Source organism: Mytilus californianus, unplaced genomic scaffold (assembly GCF_021869535.1).
Source record: "Mytilus californianus isolate M0D057914Y unplaced genomic scaffold, xbMytCali1.0.p SCAF_21, whole genome shotgun sequence".
In the NCBI taxonomy this organism is placed as follows: domain Eukaryota; kingdom Metazoa; phylum Mollusca; class Bivalvia; order Mytilida; family Mytilidae; genus Mytilus; species Mytilus californianus.
Genome location: NW_026262670.1, coordinates 2312955 through 2334031, shown reverse-complemented (window position 1 = coordinate 2334031; position 21077 = coordinate 2312955). Strand labels below are relative to the sequence as shown.

Below are 21077 nucleotides of genomic sequence, written 5' to 3'. Positions count from 1 at the left end.
AATTTATTCAGGGATTATTAAAGATTATTCTTCAAATGACAAAAAATAAATATGTATGAAAAATTAAAAGACAAAAACTGACTTTAAACAGTGTTTATGCCAGAAATCATTTTCAAGTCAAAATATGACGGTTGTTATCCATTCGTTTAATGTGTTTGAGCTTTTGATTTTGCCATTTGATTAGGGGCTTTCCTTTTCGAATTTTCCTCGGAGTTCATTATTTTTGTTATTTAACTTTTTTCTTTAAATTGTAGCAACAAAAGACACAAATCAATAATAAGATTGAACAAAGTTTATTATGAAATTTCACAAGACAAGAAATATAACTCAAATAGAAATGTCAGCATAACTGTTAACATATATGTCCGATCCTTTGCTTGTCTCTCTTTATCCGGAATTATTCTCTTACATGTAAGTTTAACAGAATATGTCCAATAAGTTCACTATCTAGTATGGTGTCGTTAAAGTAGATAAAAGTGGTAATCCAACACCTCCAGATTCAGAAACCTTTTGAAAATCCAAGTATATTAATGTATGATAAGTCTCATTTCGATGTCTGTATATATACATGATATAGTTGTCACGAAAACTTCTAGAACACTTTAGAAGTTTAAATTACGCATCGTAGATTATGATCACTCCTGAATCGTTAAGTAAGTCAAATAGAACATTCTAATCATTCCATCAGCATCTATGATTGTTCCAGTGATTTCCAAACTGCACAGTTATAACATTATTTTGTAAACAACTTATAAGGCCACACCAAACGAAAAGGCCAAGATAAGTAATCATAATAATTACATCAACATAACAACAGACACAACAATTGGCGGAGTTGTTAGTAGTTTCTATTATATTTCAAATGAGAGCCGAACGATACCAAAGAGATATTTAAAGTCAGACGTCGAAAACTAACTAACAACGCCATGTTTTAAAAAGAAAAAAGGCCTACCCGCCATTTAATCTCATTGGAAACTAAAAAGCACATCGCTGACCTTAAATTGAGTACACCAAGGTCGTTTTGATCTCTGAAGGATAAGGTTCTCATTGGCAATCAAAACACATTTTTTTATTTTTTTTACACAAATGCATGCAATACAAATTTCAGTATGGAACCCTATAGTAATAGGTATTTAAAGACAACAGCTAACAGTGAAAAAGGAGCAGCTATTAACAATATACTGTGATAAAATGTTTGCATCTACCAAAGTCAAGTCCTACGTATTGAACCTGCTGGTATGGAATCCTGCTGAGTGTTCTATCAATGTACAATACAACATAATAGATTTCATACAGCAATGTTAGAAACAGTAAAACAAAACCTTTTCTTGTATATTTGATTGACCGATAAAACAAACATTAATGTGTGATATACACATCACAATTCAACTTGTTCATGTGATTCCCTCGTTTCTTTTTTTTTTCATCTTGATTTTTATTTCCTGTGTTGATTTAAGAGAAATGAAAACCTGTTGATTACTATTGCTTCACTTGCGTCATAGTTAGTTTAATATGATCTCTACTTCTGAGTCGGATTCTCTGCTGGTGGACCGTAGGTCCCCGAAAGTGTTACTAGCCTGGTAGCCAGTCGCCTTCTCTGCTGGTGGACCGTAAGTCCCCGAAAGTGTTACTAGCCCGGTAGCAAGTCACCTTCTCTGCTGGTGGACCGTACGTCCCCGAAAATGTTACTAGCCCGGTAGCCAGTCGCATTCTCTGCTGTTGGACCGTAAGTCCCCGAAAGTAAGACTAGCCCGGTAGCCTGTCGCATTCTCTGCTGGTGGACCTTAAGTCCCCGAAAATGTTACAAGCCCGGTAGCCAGTCGCCTTCTCTGCTGGTGGACCGAAAGTCCCCGAAAGTGTAGCTTGCACGGTAGCCGGTCGCCTTCCCTGCTGGTTGACCGTTAGTCCCCGAAAGTGTTACTAGCCCTGTAGCCAGTCCCCTTTTCTGCTGGTGGACCGTAAGTCCCCGAAAGTGTTGCTATCCCGGTAGCCAGTGGCCTTCTCTGCTGGTGGACCGTAAGTCCCCGAAAATGTTGCTAGCCCGGTAGCCAGTTGCCTTCTCTGCTGGTGAACCGTAAGTCCCCGAAAGTGTTGCTAGCCCGGAAGCCAGTCGCCTTCTCTGCTGGTGGATCGTAAGTCCCCGAAAGTGTTGCTAGCCCGGTAGCCAGTCGCCTTCTCTACTGGTGGACCGTAAGTCTCCGAAAGTGTTACTAGCCCGGTAGCAAGTCGCCTTCTCTGCTGGTGGACCGTAAGTTCCCAAAAGTGTTACTAGCCCGGTAGCCAGTCGCCTTCTCTGCTTATGGACCGTAAGTCTCCGAAATTGTTTCTAGCCCGGTAGCCAGTCGCCTTCTCTGCTGGTTGACCGTAAGTCCCCGAAAGTGTTACTAGCCCGGTAGCCAGTCGCCTTCTCTGCTAGTGGACCATAAGTCCCTGAAAGTGTTTCTAGACCGGTAACCAGTCGCCGTCTCTGCTGGTGGATCGTAAGTCCCCGAAAGTGTTGCTAGCCCGGTAGATAGTCCCTCAGCAGTGGCATGAAAATACATATATCGTTAAACGTTTGTTAAAATTGAAAATCATTTCTCATTAATGAAATGTATATCTCTCATGCATGGCCCTTATTTGTTTTATCAGCTCTCCAATTTTGTTATTTATTTATTTTTTTAATTTTATACTGTATCTTTACCCAAAGACCATTGAAGAGACATTTATTGTCAACTTGTGAACTGTTGCAGACATTTGAATCGTTAAAGAAAGGCGAATGATACCAAATGGACATTCAATGTGTACTGATTGAGTCTTAGATGCATAATTATTTTTTTAATTCATGTTAGTGGTTTTGAACTAGCTGTCAGTAACTGCGAGTACTCTCAGATCAGTACTTATTGTTTTTTTGTTGTTGGGATATACATTTACCCGGCCACGTCCACTCTGTGTTTTTGTTATATGTATTTCTATCTGTATCCATCTGATGAGTTAAGCCTTATTCAACTTATTTTTATAGTTCGTTCTTATGTTGTACTGTTACAACACTGTCCCAGGTTAGGGGGAGGGTTGGGATCCCGCTAACATGTTTAACCTCACCACATTCTGTATGTATGTGCCTGTCCCAAGTCAGGGGCCTGTAATTCAGTGGTTGTCGTTTGTTGATGTGTTACATATTTGTTTTTCGTTCATTTTTTTGTACATAAATTAGGCCGTTAGTATTCTCGTTTGAATTGTTTTACGTTTGTCATTTCGGGGCCTTTCATAGCTGACTATGCGGTTCGGGCTTTGCTCATTGTTAAAGGCCGTACGGTGACCTATAGTTGTTAATTTCTGTGTCATTTGGTCTCTTGTGGAGAGTTGTCTCATTGGCAATCATACCACATCTTCTATGTAATATTCAAACTCATAAGTCGATAATAAAGTGACAATGAAATGGCTAAAAACGAAACAGACAACCAGACTGACAGACAGACAAACAATAGTACACAAAACTCAACATAGAGAACTAAAGACTGTAACACGAACCTCACCAAAAATTGAGGGTGATCTCATGTTTGCTGTAATTTAGCTTTATTTTTGTTACTTTTCTATGAGTTCCCATATCAGTAACAGTGCAGGCGATTTGGTGTCACGATATCTCAGTAGCATGAGTTCGAATCCCGGCGAAGAAAGAACTAAAAATTTGCGAAAGCAAATTAACAGATCTAACATTATTTGGCTGATGTTTAGACGAGTTGTATATACAGAATGTACACAGCCATGTATCACCATCACTGCTGGTGATCCGATGGATAAATCTGTTGTAGAGTTGTCACTGGTTCAGACGTACTTATAAATATAATTATTTCTGTGACTGTGTCTTGCATTAATTTGTAGGATCATTTACAATAGATATTTGAGCTAATCTGTAACAATTCCATCTTCATGCCTTATATATCATGTACTGTATTACGACGCTAGATTAAAACTGACGAGGAAAGGTAACACCCGGCCACCGAAAGCTTTATCATTGTGAAGCCTAGGTGGTCGCGTGGTCTAGCGCGTCGGATACAGTGCAGGCGATTTGGTGTCACGATATCTCAGTAGCATGAGTTCGAATCCCGGCGAGGGAAGAACTAAAAATTTGCGAACAAATTTACAGATCTAACATTGTTGGGCTGATGTTTAAACGAGTTGTATATACAGAATGTGCACAGCCTTGTATCACCATCACTGCTGGTGATCCGATGGATAAATCTGTTGTAGAGTTTTCACTGGTTCAGACGTACATATAAATATAATTATTTCTGTGACTGTATCTTGCATTAATTTGTAGGATCCTTTACAATAGATATTTGAGCTGATCTGTAACAATTCCATCTTCATGCCTTATATATCATGTAATGTATTACGACGCTAGATTGAAACTGACGAGGAAAGGTAACACCCGGCCACCGAAAGCTTTATTATTGTGAAGCCTAGGTGGTCGCGTGGTCTAGCGCGTCGGATACAGTGCCGGCGATTTGGTGTCACGATATCTCAGTAGCATGAGTTCGAATCCTGGCGAGGGAAGAACTAAAAATTTGCAAAGTAAGAAATTAGGTTTTAAATTATTTTTAACACGGATTCTTATTTTTATATGTTGAAAATTATCTAAACGTAAGAACTACAAAGAAAACTCTAGCTTATCTTTAATATAACGTATATCTAAACGCAACTACAGTAAATTTAGAACTTTTTGCGATGTCGTTATCATTGCGAAAACTGCGACAAGATAGATGTCGCCCAAATTGCATCGATTGTTCAACAAACGCTAACATAAATGCAAACAATAATTTCTGAAGTTGCTAAATTTTTTTTGTCGCCTCTTAACCATATTATGTATGCTTATATATAATGCAGCAAACTTTTTTCATACAAACCTTATTGGGAGTTATATCTATATTGCATAAGCAACTACTTAAAAGCATTCTCAAAACTAAAAAAAAATAATAAAAGAGTTACGGCCCGCTTTTGTATTACTATAATTGTAGACAATAAATTTGCTGTCTCACAGCTCGAATCTTCTGGCCCTGTGTTTTGTTTTTTGTTTATTGCTTGCTTTTGTTTTATTTATTTGCTTAGCTTTTGTCTTTATGACAGTTAAAGCAAAATTTGCTTTTCTTTTCTTTTTAGATTGTTTGCTTTGATTTATGCATGTTTGCTTAGCTATTAATTTATATTATGCATGTGTTTTTATTTGTATGTGAAGTTTGTCAAATGTGCTTATAATTTGTTATTTGTTTTTAAATATCAAGTCGGTTAAGAGCTCTACAGAGCTCATGTTTACCTTGTTGAATTGTACATATCATGCCCGACTATACATAAAATTTACTTACTTACTTACTTACTCTAATCTAGAGTAAAATACTCGACATTCGTTGTTATAGCTTGTAATAGTCTCCTCAATTGAGTTATAGTTTATACATATACCTGGTTTATCCAGTAAAAAATGCTGAATAACTCGAAGCACCTGTTCTTGTGTTTATCCCATCTCTGGGACACTCCTTGCTGCTGCTGTATCAAGATAGCTGGTACTGCTACTTTGTTGTGGATTGCTGTGTGAATGTAAATGGGGGACATTTTGAGTTGTTTCTGTCGTTTTAAAGAATGTAATTTGGTCACTTTTATTACTTTCTTCTTTATTCTTAAATTAAATAATATTAACATGTTAATGTGAAATGAATTTCTAATAATTTAAATGATGCAAAAAAAGATATTGAAAAATGAATGTTATGGTTTAACCTAACTGAATAGCATGCCTCTTTAATTTACTTACCAAGTGTTCATGCTTATCTTGGACGGCTTTTATAAATCTATCCCCCTAAAACAGCGTTATTTGGGTATCTGGGATTATCAAGATCGATACCAAATGAAGAAGTGTCATTGTTACTTATTCGGCTTGAACTTGTTGATTCATAACAGCCACATGCTCATGTCTAAGTGTGTTATTCATTTCCGGTTCTGAGTATGTTTCTTTTTTGTTTTCTGTATATTCCAAAGTGGTATTGACTGCATTCCTGCTTGGTTTCTGTTCCACATGTTTGATAGTATCATTTCCAATTAGTTGATTGTGACCTGTTGCTCCGTTTGAATTAATTGTAGAATTTTGCGTTATGTGGCTTAAAGTTCGGTCATCAAACAAACCACCACTTTTTTGTTTTCCTATAGATTGTTGTAAATTAATGCTTTGTATGAAAACAGATTGTGTTGGTATATTACTTAATCTTGCATCCCCAGAAGTCATGTGTTGCTGTCCATTTGTATCTATAGCAACAATATCACTGTTACGAAGATGTGGACATGAGGGTGAGAATCGTCTGTGTATTTCTAATGGATTATCGTCACGTTTCCAGGTCCGGTATGTTATTCCACATGCGTAGCACTGTACGTTATCGTCGTTTCCTGTGAAATAAAATCCTGCTTTAGATAGATTACTTACAAAAATGTCTACTGATCGAGGGAAATTGTTAAATGAATGAAGTCGTAGAAGACTATTTGACATAGATTCGTCCGTAGATATTGCACAACCAGAAGACAAGCTATCAAAATAAGTATTCAAAGTCACTGGCAATATATTTAGATACTGCTTTGGTATCCATTGAAGCATGAATAAGTAGTCTAACAAGTCGAACAGACCTTTGGAACGTTTAGATGATTCTTTATTGGTTTCTACTTCAAATTTTAAGTAATTATGAAATTTTGCACAAACGTTTTCTTTCCTTTCCGACTAAACATCTATTAATGTTTCCACTTCGTCTAATGTTTCTTTGATTGTGTTAAGTTCCTCTTGCAAGTTCGTCGGAATTCCTGGCTTTGCTTTGCTGTCGAATAATTATGTCTTCATTGAAGATTACAAAACCTCTATATTTGTGATCGTCTGTCGTTTCAATTTCAGACGAATTCGTGACGTACTTGATTTCATATTTGATATACTTTGTCGTAACTGAACATATTCATGTTGGTCCAGCTCACCCTTGCAAATTATAACACTATTAGACCTTTTATATATCTGCTTTGGAAGCGTAACAGGGAGAGTGATCATCTCTGTGTTTTGCACACAAGCTTCCTCTGATTGATGTGACATTCCTGTAGACTGTTTACACATTTCTGTTCTCTTTGATATGATTTCTGAAAAAAAACACGAATTCTTATATGATATTTTTTCAGATAATTATGTAACCTACTACAATGGCCAATCATTTGTTGTTAATATCATGGTGCGGACTTTCTTAAATAAACACGCAAAAATATTAAAATAATTTTTCTTCATGCACATATTCATTATTATTAGTATTAAAATATTGCCTATAAAACTATACTATTAAATTTACTGATAAACAATAAAATTTATATAAAATGGGCATATTAAAATTAAGAGGATATTAAAAACTATACCAATAATAGTAATTGTTAAAGCTTCAAAAATATTTGTTAAAAAATTCTAAAATTACCAATAAAAAGTAAAATCACAAAAATACTAAACTCCGAGGAAAATTCAAAAAGGAAAGTCCCTAATCAAATGGCAAAATCAAAAGCTCAGGCACATCAAAGAATGGATAACAACTGTCATATTCCTGACTTGGTACAGGCATTTTCTTATGTAGAAAATGGTGGATTGAAACTGGTTTTATAGCTAGCTTAACCTCTCACACTTGTATGACCGTTGCATCAAATTTCCTTATATTGACATCGATGATTAACAAAACAAACGATCACAATAGGTAAAAATGTCAAAAATAGGGGTACAGCAGTCAATATTGTGTTGTCATCTTAATCACTTTAAAACAAACAAATGTAACCAAGAAGCACAAAAAAGCATACATCAAATTAAACATCCTCATTTTGCTTTTTTATTGTACGATTTTATCTATCTATGTAAAATCCACCCATAAAGGATTGAAAGATTTTAAGTCCTGGCGCGTAGACTCGCGCGTTTGACGTCAAACAGGTAGATATAAAATATAAGTTAAAAATTCAAAAAATAATTGCTTAAAAATTCAAAAATTACAATGATATAGAAATATTTTAAGAACTATGAAAAGCATGTCTGAATAGATGAGTTTTCAGGGTTTTTTTTAAAACGTCTACAGAATGGATGTTTCGTAGATCACTTGGCAAATCATTCCACAGAACGGCTGCCGCTTTGTCGAATCTTCTTTTCCCATATGTTTTTAGTTCTCACACGTGATGTTGTTAAAAATCATGGCATTTTCAGATCTAAGTGCACACATTGGTTTGTTTAAAGAACGAGATGTTGTAGGTAGAACGGTGCCTCCTCGTGCAAAGCCTTGAACACATACACAAGAAGTTAATATTGGCACCGATACGTTACGGGCAGCCAATGGAGAGACTTCAGGATTGATGTGATGTGGTCGTAATTCCTCTTCCTTGTAATGACCCTGGCTGCTGTGTTTTGGACTCGCTGTAATATTTGCATCGATGTTGCCTGGAGCCCATACAGCAATGCGTTCCCATAATCCAAACGAGAGGTAACAAGAGAGCATACTAACGTTTCCATGCTTTTTCGGTAATAATGGACGAATTCGTCCTATGTTTCTGATCTGAATAAAACATGATTTTGAAACAGCACTAATTTGTTTGTCCATTGCCAAAGTTTTATCAAAATAAATGCCTAGGTTTTTTACGCACTCGGCATTACTGACATGGTTCCCACCAAAATTGAGATGCAATTCTGAAAATTCCTTCACTCGGATTTTTCGGAGCAAATACTATCAGTTGCGTTTTATCCTCGTTTAATTTTAACATATTAGAGCACATCCAATGCTGATGTTAGCTACGCAAGCCTCAAGTCACTTTGATTTGTTCGTCAAATTATTAAGTGGTTTGAATACGAGATAAACTTGTGTGTCGTCGGCATAACAGTGATAGCTCATATTTTGGCGTTTACATATTTCGCCAATTGGTCTTGAGGAAATGCAATAAAGTTTTGTTCCAAGGACCGATCCGTGAGGAACACCAAATAGGGGACGAATCTCATCCGAAAGAACAGAACCAATAGCGATTCGTTGAGTCCGCGTCTCGAGATACGACTTCAACCAACTAAGTGCTGTACCGGCTATCCCACAAGAGTATTTTGTCCGCTTTATCAGAATAGTATGATCGATAACATCAAAAGCAGCCGACAGGTCTAGCAATGATAAAACGGCACAACGTTCGTTATCAAGTGCAACAGTGATGTAATAATGCACACGAAGTAATGCTGTCTCGGTCGAATGACACGCACTGTAGGCTGAGTGTACATTGTCGTGAAGAGAGTTTGACGTATGATGGTTTTCAAGGCGAGTCTCAACGACCTTTTCGACCACGTTAGATACAAACGGAAGATTAGAGACGGGTCGATACTTTTTCAACTTCCTTTTGTCTAGACCGGCCTTTTCAAGAATAGGTATCCAAGAAAAACATGGTAAATCCTCTAACGGAGAGAGTCGTGGATGATGTTAGGACCCTTATTAATAATTGACGGGGTGGGGGGGGGGTGGTGGGGGGTGGGGGGGGGGGCGGTGGGGGGAGCGTTATTTAGGTAATTAGGTCCTTTACTGACGAATGATTTTAACTCTCGGTGATGGACGATGTTAAGGTTTCCTGTTATAACATGGGAACTGGTGCCATGAATATCTTTGGAAACTAAGGAAATTTCTACTTCAACATAACAAGGTCTCGTCAGTAAAATGTTTCAAAAACGAATTATACCATGAAAAATCGTTATGATTTTTAAAATTAACAATATGTTTGGTCAAATGTCTTATATAAACCATAATAAAGGAGAAGCGAAAGATACCAAAAGATATGCAAAAAAGTCGAAATAAAAAGTAATATAACAAAAATATCAAACTCCGAGGAAAATTCAAAACGTAAAGTCCCCAATCAAATGGCAAATTCAAAAGCTCAAACACATCAAACGAATGGATAACAACTGTCATATTCCTGACTTGGTTCAATCATTTTCTTATATAGAAAATGATGGATTTAACCTTGTTTATAGCTAGCTAAACCTCTTACTTGTATGACAGTCACATGAAATTCAATTATATTGACAACAATGTGTGAACAAAACAAACAGACAAAATAGAAGGCACTTCTTTGAACCATAACTGATTACTTTTTACACATTGTGACTTGGGTGGAAAGTTGTCTCATTGGCACTCATACCACGGGATGTAAAAGTACCGAACCACTTCAAATGAATATTACGAAAAATGTTTCCTTGATATAAACTGACAACACCATGGCAAAAAATTAAAAAAGACAAAAAGACAAACAACATTATACAACACACAACATATAAAACTAAAGACCGAGCAACACGAACCCAATCAAAAACCGGAAGTACGAAGTTAAGGACCCCAAAATTCCGAATAGAATATATTTCATCCACGATTTCCTAACACTTTAAAATTAATTTGTTTTACAGGAGTTCAGTTGCTTGGTACCCAAGATAATATAAATAATACAGTTGATTCAGATGAGGCTACAGCTTTTCTGCATTACTTATCAAATGTTGATATATATTCAAATAGCTGGGTAGTGGATTTAAAGGCCTTGGCTATTTAGCAGAGAAAGCACTCCTCAATGGAGTATCAGCAGTAAGTAAAGCAAAGTGTATCAGCAGTAAGTAAAACAAAGTGTTTACATGTTCTCATATTCTTTAAAGTGTTATAAATACAGTTTAAGACAAATGATAAAATGATTGTTCAAAAAGGAAAATGAAACTGTCTTAACCAAGATTTGTTCGTTGTTTTCGCTGAAATATCACCTTCGACAGAAATGTTCGGTTACTAAATACAAATGCCTATTCAAATATTCGTAGAAAGAGAACACAAATACCGTATATCGATTTTTTTCGCGTTTTTTTTCGCGTTTTTTTTTTCGCGATTTCATGACAAAATGAGCAGGTAAAATTTTCGATGTGTTCAATTCTCGCTGAATTGGAAAATACACGCGAAAAACAATCTCCGTATTGTACTGTTAAAGGTGTAAACAACATAAATTTGAATGTACGACAGATAATCGATTACATATAAATACGTGTATTACAAACTAAAATACACATATGGTAAAAATTGAAGTTTTTAATCAAGTTTGTGCGGGTATAACAGAGCATTTTGAAAGCATATGTGTGTAAATATGTAATTTTTACACTAAATGTAAAATGTTCGGGTTATGACAACAATCAATAGATATCGGTAATTAACATTTTTGAACATGTCACTGACTTCAGTGTGGTCAAAAGGTATGACATGTATGATTAGCCAATCTTATTATTATAGAAACAGATATCTTAATTAAATATAACACTTGTGATCTACCGAGCAACACAAAAGACTGATTTTATATAGAATGCAATTTCACCTTTACACTAGGGTTAAATGAGTTTACATATAAATTTTATGTAACTCAATAATTAGCAGTGTTATCTTTGAAACGTTTAAAGAGCAGCTGTAAATCTAGGAATAGGCAGGAAAAATTTACGCGGGGTCAACTTTTCGCGTTTCTGTATGTACCGCGAACAAAGCGAAAATTATACACGAGCGAAAAAAACGATAAACGGTATATGTTTCAATTGAAATTGCTTCAGGCATTTTTTCTGTACAGTTACCATATTTTCCCTTTCGATAATGCTATTCAATCAGATTTGGTATGAAGTGCGTGTTTCTGAACTCGAAATTGTGATCTTCGTTCTTATTTCTGCAGGAAGGTCTCTGCCAACACGGAAGCTAACTACCCCCACCCATCCCGGCCCAAACATGTGAATATATTGTTCTAGATACACTTTCCAAAAAAAAAAACAAACATAAATACCATGATTTAATTACATTTAGTAACTCATTAATGCCGCTTTCAGAGCAACACTTTGTTTTTGATAAGACAAACTAGATATTATTGTTTTTTATGATTCTTATATATCTAAATGCTTTAATGATTCACATAATCTTTTGGTTTGACGTTGCATAGCAAGTTTCTAATCGAAAAAAACCCAATCATAACGATAGTCATAATAGTCTTTTATTGAAGCAACATAATTAACTTTTTTTTGTGCTTCTTAATACGCATATTTATATTTTTTTTAAATTCTAGGGTAGAAATGGAAAGGGCGCCATTTACGTTATTTCAGCAGGAAATGGGGATTGAATGATAATTGTAATGCTGACGAGTATGCAAATAGTATATACACAATAAATGTTTGGTAGGTGATTCGCTTCAAAAACAAAAAGCCATGGATGATAACGGTGTCATTTATTCTGAAAGCATTTAACTAACAATTATATAACTCTCATTTATCTATTAACCTACAGTTAAAACATATGATGACGAGCTATATTTGATACAGTTCCACCGGGCAGAATGTTATAAGAATGCCATTACTCGTTTCAGAGAACTGTCAAAACACTGCTTATTCTCCATCGAATCCTGAAAAAAAACAGTGAATCATTGATATATAAAAAGTAAAATCACAAAAATACTGAACTCCGAGGAAAATTCAAAAAGGAAAGTCCCTAATCAAATGGCAAAATCAAAAGCTCAAACACATCAAACGAATGAATACCAACTATCATATTCCTGACTTGGTACAGGCATTTTTTTATGTAGAAAATGGTGGATTAAACCTGGTTTTAAAGCTAGCTTAACCTCTCACTTGTATATCTTATGGTAATTAAGTTTTCATATAAACTCAAGTTCTTCATTAACATCTGTATGTGTTTCTTTGATTCTCTGTATTACGTAAAAGTGGTTATATATTGATTATTTCGTATAAAAAGAATGGTAAATGATAGTTTTATTATATTATACAAAACCGTTGATCTTGTAATGACTTGTATATTTCAGACAGCAACAAAAATTAAGTCAGGTTGTACAAACGACGGTATTCAGGGGACTTCTTTTTCGGCGCCTATTGCATCTGCAATTATTGCCATGACACTTGAAGCAAAGTAAGTTTTACTCCTGAAGCAAAGTAAGTTGTACGCTTGAAGCAAAGTAAGTTCTGTGCTTGAAGCCAAGTTAGTCCTACATTTGGAGCAACGCAAACTAAGAGCAATACAACCTTCCAGTGATACGCTTTCTAAACTTACAACATGAGCTAAAAGCTAAATATATTGATAAAATAAGAAGATGTAAATACACTTGCATATGAGACAACTATCAATCGCAGACCAAATGACGTAGATACTAGCAACTAACGGTCACCGTACGGCATTCAACAATACGCAAAACACATATTGCATATCAAGTTTTAAAAGGCCTTGACATGGCAAATATAAAACAAGAAAACCTACGGCTTGAGTAAGGTACAAAACATTAAAGGGGAAAAATAAGATACAGCAACAAACGACAACTTCTAAATTATAGACTGATATGATGCCTTAGGACAGGCCTTTTACCTATAATTGTTTACCTTTTACACGTTGTGACTTGGTCTCATTAGCACTCATACCACATCTTCTTTTTTATAGTGTATATTTTTTCGATATTCAGGTGCAGTTTAACAAGTTCATATTGCATAAATAATTTTAAAATTTTAATATTTTAAATTAAAAATATTCGAAATACCGCACGATTACGGTATCCTTAGTGTTTAACATAATTCACTTTCTGATTTCCTGTATAGGTGTAATACCACCAAATCATAGTACGTCACATCCGGTTGCATACGAAAAAGGGTCGAAATAATATTCCCTTGGATATCTTAGTAATGTGTGTTTCTCCTTAGAAAAGGAAAAAAACTTCTTACTTTTTTGGTACACCAGGGTTTATCCTGGTTTTTTTTATTAGGTTGAGGGCATCTATGCTCAATATTTTCATACTTGTTTGTTGACTGTGGGATGTCTTCTTGTTTTCCTTTTTTTCACGTTTGGACGTGGAGTCGATTTGCAACGCTTTTGTAGTGCCCTAAATACCATCATTGTTTGTCCTTGTACGAGTTCATGGAGCAACAAGGAGCAAATAGAAAATAGTTGAAAATGGATATTTGTGTGTTCGTTGTGTTTTTGCTAAGTCTATGTTTCAATATAAAAACAAATTGAATTTGCAGTCCAAATCTGACATGGAGAGATATACAACATCTAGTTGTGTTGACTTCAAACAGGAACAATTTCATTGATACCTTTTCTGATTGGTCAATAAATGGAGCAAATCAAGAATGTAAGTTTATTAACTATTTATATACCTATATGGAGCTATTTCCTTTGAGAACGATAGGGCTTTTTCTTTAAAACAAAACGATACCAAGCTTCAGTCAAAAGGACTTCAATGCATACAATAATGACCTGTGTAAGGTCAATATTTTTCCCGATTAAATGCTACTGCAGTTTGCTAAAACATTTAATTCGTTTAGTGGTAATCGTGTGTTATTGATAAGTGGTGGTTTTCTGTTAAATGTTCATCGTAAATATTTTATAAAGCTTTAAGAAAAAAAATTTCGTGGTTTCCTTTATAAGTTAAATTGAAATACTAGTACCAGAAAACGTCTTCAAACACATTTTAACTTTCGTATAAAAAATGTGAGGTAATCGCTTTAATAAAGGCGTTATAAGATCTAAATCATGTGATATTCTAACCTGATTCTCATGGTTTATTTTTAAATTATTGAAAAAAAATGATTTGCTTTTACGCGGTAAAAATGCCAAATAATTAGCAACCCCTTTTTAAAAAGTTAATATAATAGATTACTTACACAATTACTAGTAATATTCATATACCGAAAAATTGCTTTGTTTCTTGCTTCAGACAATAACAAGTTCATCGAAAGGTACCAATACCTCGTTGATAAATATTCCGTATCAACTTCACAAATAATATACGATGGTCTTGAAGTATAGATTCTGCGTACTGACGTTGTTTATCATCTAAATAACGTGTTATAGTATTCTTTTATTTATCTTAATATTACTTTTACTTTTTAGTCTGTTTTTGGTGATATCCATTTGATGTGGCTCTGTACTTATATAAAGTTGAAATCATCCCTTCGTAAATTTTACGGACGCCATCACGAGTTGGTTGACAGTTATGGAATAACCGTTTCACAGATGATATCGGATATGTTCTTTATGTCGTAACTACAATACCCTTCCCTTTTCACGAATGTGACCTACCGAATTAGACAATTTACCGGATTTGTAATAACATAAGCAACACGACGGGTGCCACATGTGGAGCAGGATCTGCGTACCCTTCCGGAGAACCTGCGATCACCCCCAGTTTTTAGTGGGGTTCGTGTGGCTTAGTCTTTAGTTTTCTATGTTGTGTCATCTGTACTATTATTTGTCTGTTTGTCTTTTTATTTTTGGCCATGGTGTTGTCAGTTTGTTTTCGATCTATGAGTTTGACTGTCCCTCTGGTATCTTTCGTTCCTCTTTTATACATCCCATTATTGTGCTATGGTAAGTTTTTGTTTTTCATTTTTTGCTAATGTGCTTTGTGTATATGCCGTTTTATGTTTCTTTGTTACATATGACGGGACTTTCCGATTTGAATTTTCCTCGGAGTTCAGTATTTTTGTGATTTTATTCTTTGTTTTGTTCACACATCGTTGTCAATATAACGGAATTTTATGCGACTGTCATACAAGTGAGAGGTTTACTATAAAACCAGGTTTAATCCACCCATTTTCTACATAAGAAAATGCCTGTGCCAAGTCAGGAATATGACAGTTGTTAACCATTCGTTTGCTGTGTTCGAGCTTTTGATTTTGCCATTTAATTATGAACTTTCCGTTTTGAATTTTCCTTGGCGTTCGGTATTTTTGTGATTTTACTTTGTACTATAAAATTATAATTTAATTAGACAGTAATCGATAACGTTTTTATCTAGAATAGTGAGTTTTATTTCACCATATAATTCATCCGATGGACATTTTTTAATCCAAAAATAAGAAAACAATATCCCACTTTTATGTTAGGGTAAAATGGGATACCATTTTCTGCAAATTATTGAAGAAAACAATTTTTGACGATATGTACGTCAGATGTTGCATATTTTAAGGTTTTTCTTGTCTCAAACACAGCCTGGAGTATTGGGATCACAGAACCTTTCGAAAAATCATTCTAAATAATATATGAGGAGAATACGCCAATGACATTACATTTAAACCATAAACAATATAAAGGCCAATGTTCGCTCTTCAACAATCGGTAAGTGTCAGTACTATTTCAAATTCATTGGAAAGACCATAACAAGAATAAGACAACTAAATAATGAGTTTAGAATTATGGATGAACAACTGGTGCTATCTTTACATTTTCTGGTTGATAAAACCTAGACCCGATAAAATCTACATTTGAAATCGAGCAACTAATGGTCATGAAATTATTCTTTTATAGGAATACATTTGTTTTTTTATCTATTTAACGAAAATAAAAGACACACATAATAATACTCTTTTCATTCAAACAGACCTAAATGCGTGAATTTGCTTGCAATTAGACTATATTAATGTTACAGTTCTGTACATATACATTTATTATCTCCGATATTGCATTTTTGGAGGGAAAATGTATGTTAAAAAAACAAAAATCAAAACATATACTCTACTGAAATTTTGTTGCAAATGTGGGTATTGTCGTTCTCACACGAAACTTTGAAGAAAGTTAATAATTCCGCATCTTGTTCATTCATGATTTTAAAATAATTTTGATATATTTTCCTCTTATTATGTTGTATAATTTATAGTTCTTATGATTAGTCAGCCAGGTTCTAGGCTTCGGTCTTATGAATGCTGAGACTATGGTATCTGTTGGTTCAAAATAGAAATCAGTACCACAACATCAGACTTGTGCTTCAAGGAACAAATTTCCATATATGTAAGTATTTCCTGTGTTCATGTAATTCCGGTAGATTTGTGTTTGCCGTGCTTTTTATGTCTTTGTGGATTTAAAGGATTTTAACATCTGTAAAGTTCTGTTGCCTCTATATACTATTAAAATTACTCAAAGTACAAATAGACAATCTTGAAGTTATCGCAAGCACTGTAAAAACACTGAAGTCAAGTGCTTTGACGGTGTAAGCATTTCAAGTAACATTTGTCACGTGTCCAAACCGTTGAAAATACCATACAGACCATAACTTACGAAAAGATTAACTTTCTGTAGTAAAAAGAAGCAGAAGATACCGAAGAGATACTCAAACTCATAAGTCGACGAGAAAAGGACAATGTCAGTCGGTAGTTTATTGAGAAACATATTCCAGTTGGTGACAGGGAGATGATTTTGGTTCTTAGGGCAGAAGCCCGTAATCCAGTGGTTATCGGTTGCTGTCTGTCATACTTGTTTTTTTGTTTATGTTGTTAAATTGAATCAGACCGTTGTTTTTCCCGTATATAGTGTGTCTAACTTTGTCATTTCGTTGGCTTTTATAGCACACAATGCGGTAAAGGTTCTGCTAATTCTAGAAAGCTGTACGATGACCTATATTTGCTTACACCCACATCATTGGTCTCTGATGTATAGTTGTACCACTTGCAATTACAACACCTCTCTTTATTTTTTTGTTATTATTATTTTGTTGAAATGAAACATGCAGTTGTTTTTCTCGTATATAGTGTTTCTCATTTTGTCATATCGTTGGCCTTTATAGCACACAATGTGGTATAGGTTCGGATTATTCTAAAATGCCGTACAATAACCTATATTTGCTTACATCCACATCATTGGTCTCTGTTAAATAGTTGTATCACTTGCAATTACAACACATCTCCTTATTTGTATAGTACTAGTAATTAGAAAATAAACTTCTAAATCCTATCAACTTTAAAATCTATTGTAAATATTTTTATCCTGGTTCTAGGCAGATATTAGTATGGCATAATTTTGCCAGATGAACGATCTCCTTTAAGACTCTTAGTTGATGTCAGTCCTTTCGTTTACCGACCATTCTCAGTTCGTACAAATGGATGATACATACACATTGTGTGTGTGTTATGTATCATTGTTTTTAAGGACGTGTACAGATTTTCTTTATTTTTGACAATTTTAAATGATGAATATGAATAAATGCAAATAGAATTATAAACTAAAATGGTGCAAGTGATCAATGAATCAATGTGAACAAGATTGTTTTTGTAGGAGCACACCATCTTCAACATCGGATTTCATTGATATAACTGTTCTAGATTGTTCAGAAATAAACTATTTGGAACATGTAGAAGCCGATGTAACATTTTCTTATACAAAAAAGAGAGGTGTTACTCAATTGTACCTAATTTCACAAGCTGGTACAATGAGCAACCTGTTACACCAGAGGACTCAAGATGCAGAGGATTATCCATCTTCTGGGAGATTAACTTGGACCTATATGTCAGTACATTTTTGGGGAGAAACTCCAATTGGAATTTGGACCTTGCAGATAAGTCCAAAAGTCAATAATGTTAGAGGTAAAACTATTTGTTCATATCAAAAAGTAAAACAATAAAAATACCGAACTCCGAGGAAAATTCAAAACGGAAAGTCCCTAATCAAATGGCAAAATCAAAAGCTAAAACACATCAAACGAATGGATAACAACTGTCGTATTCCTGACTTGGTACAAAAGCATATAAATTCTCGTAACCATGGCGACGTATTGTATTATATGACGACTCCGTAAAGACTGAATACGATAGATACATTAATACATATCATCGACTATTAAAATTCTTTTTGATTTAGTCAATATTGAATTTGTTACTTAAAGGTATGTTGAATGTAAACAATGTTGTATCTAAGTTAGTTTGACACTGATGATTATAATGTAGAAAACATATGCGTCATAACATATTGTATACATGATTGCATTCAAATATAAATAATACTTATACATCCCGTCATTGTGCTACTTTTGTATTCCTGTCTTTTGTTTATGCTAATGCCCTTTATCTATATGCCTTTTTGTTTTTCTTTATTGACATATTTGTTTGTTTTTGTATTGATTAAGATTATAACACAATATTGACTGCTGTACCCCTTTTGTTGATATGGTTACCCATTATGTCTGTTTGTTTTGTTCACACATTGTTGTCAATATAGTGGTGTTTCCAGTTGTATATAAATAAATTGATCTATTAAATGAGTTGTCAAATGAAAACATTCAATTTGGTCTAATTCTTTTGTTTCCATTTTTCATTATGACGAGAGTACAATTTCTAATGCTTTGAAATGTTCTGCTCAAAAGAAGCATCGCAATAAAGTATAAGTGTATTATTTGTTTATACAGTTTAATATGAGGATGTTCTGTATATTTTAAGTAACATTAATCCGGTGGTCTCTGAGGTTTTACGGTACTACAACAGATCCATGGGAGAGTAAGTTGTATTGCAAGATAGTTAAATATAAAAAAAATCAGTAATCATGTTAGAATTGGCATTCAATTTTGTTTAAATTTGTTACGCAATGTTGTGCTCATCTCACCGAAATATTTGCATACCATCCTTCCATTATCTGTTTCATTTGTTTAAGAATATTAACCTACAAAACGAATTTAAACACAATTTAACATGGTTGATCCTTAGAGTATCTGGATTAAACATGTAAAAGTTTTAACTTTATTCTAATCCATTAACGAACAGTAATATAAGTAGAACCTAAGGATAAAAACAGTTTATTGTTTGATATCGTGAAGACCATTATAGACATAGAAAATCCAACTGGGTAAATATGCTCCGAATGTCAAGATCTTTCTACTTTGGATTTGTACCCAAATTAATTCAGGAGTTATTGCCTCTTTATGAGATTTTTCAATTTTAGAATTTTAGCCTATTCACTTGAAAACCATTGAAAAAAACTTGAAACACAAGCACGATCAGCAATATAAGATTCACGAAAAATCAATATGATTAAAACCTTAGATTTACCCCTTTATAAGGGTAATTACCATTAAATGGTGATCCTTAAAGAAATAAAACCTTACTTGTTATTATTTTTAAAAGTTTAGACCAAAACAGTTCATGCAGTTATGAGCAAAAATGATCAGCAATACAAAATTAAAATTAAAAAAAAATCAGTATAGGACATGTGGGAGAAATAAATAGTTTTACCTTTTTGTAATATTTGAAACTATTATAGAAAGACAGAAACTGTTAGAATCAATAAAATTGAGAATGGAAATGGGGAATGTGTCAAAGAGACAACAACCCGACCATAGAGCAGACAACAGCCGAAGGCCACCAATGGGTCTTCAATGCAGCGAGAAACTCCCGCACCCGGAGGCGTCCTTCAGCTGGCCCCTAAACAAATATGTATACTAGTTCAGTGATAATGGACGTCATACTTAACTCCAAATTATACACAAGAAACTAAAATTAAAATGATACAAGACTAACAAAGGCCAGAGGCTCCTGACTTGGGACAGGCGCAAAAATGCGGCGGGATTAAACATGTTTTTGAGATCTCAACCCTCCCCCTATACCTCTAGCCAATGTAGAAAAAACAAACGTACAACAGTACGCACAGTAAAACTCAGTTTAAGAGAAGTCCGAGTCCGATGTCAGAATAGGAAACAAAAGAAAATAAACAAAAAGACAATAATACATAAATAACAACAGACTACTAGCAGTTACTGACATGCCAGCTCCAGACCTCAATTAGACTGATTGAAAGATTATGTCTTCATCATATGAATATCAGGCACAATCCCTCCTTTTAGGGGTTTAGTATTATACCATCATAAAATATATGAGAAGAACATAACCCGTGTCATGCCAACAACTGGTTTTAGAATAAATATGTTTAATTCCGATGTAAAGACCCTATAAGTGAATCAATATTAAAGCCAAAATATGCAATCTTTTATGACCTGACAACAGTATCGTAACTATATCCCTTCTTAATTAGTCTGTTTAAAGGTTTTGTTAGCTTTTGAGGTGAATACTGACATTTTTGTGCTTTGTAAAGAATATTACCATAAAAGATTGGATGTGAAATACCCGAACGTATAAGATGTCTGCATGTTGAGTTATATTTACGAATGATGTCATTATACCGATGATACAATTTAGTAAATGTTTTGACTAGTTTATGATATCGAAAACCCTGGTGTAATAATTTTTCAGTAATACACAAATTTCTCTCGCTAAAATCTAATAC

The 21077-nt window shown here is 34.4% G+C and overlaps 1 protein-coding gene and 1 pseudogene across 4 annotated transcripts in view; both read left to right on the top strand.

Moving 5' to 3' along the window:
• LOC127731964 (furin-like protease kpc-1) overlaps window positions 1-21077 on the top strand; it is a 183784-nt gene that overhangs the window by 111073 nt on the left and 51634 nt on the right. The window lies entirely within an intron of this gene.
• LOC127731907 (neuroendocrine convertase 2-like) lies at window positions 6307-18731 on the top strand (annotated as a pseudogene).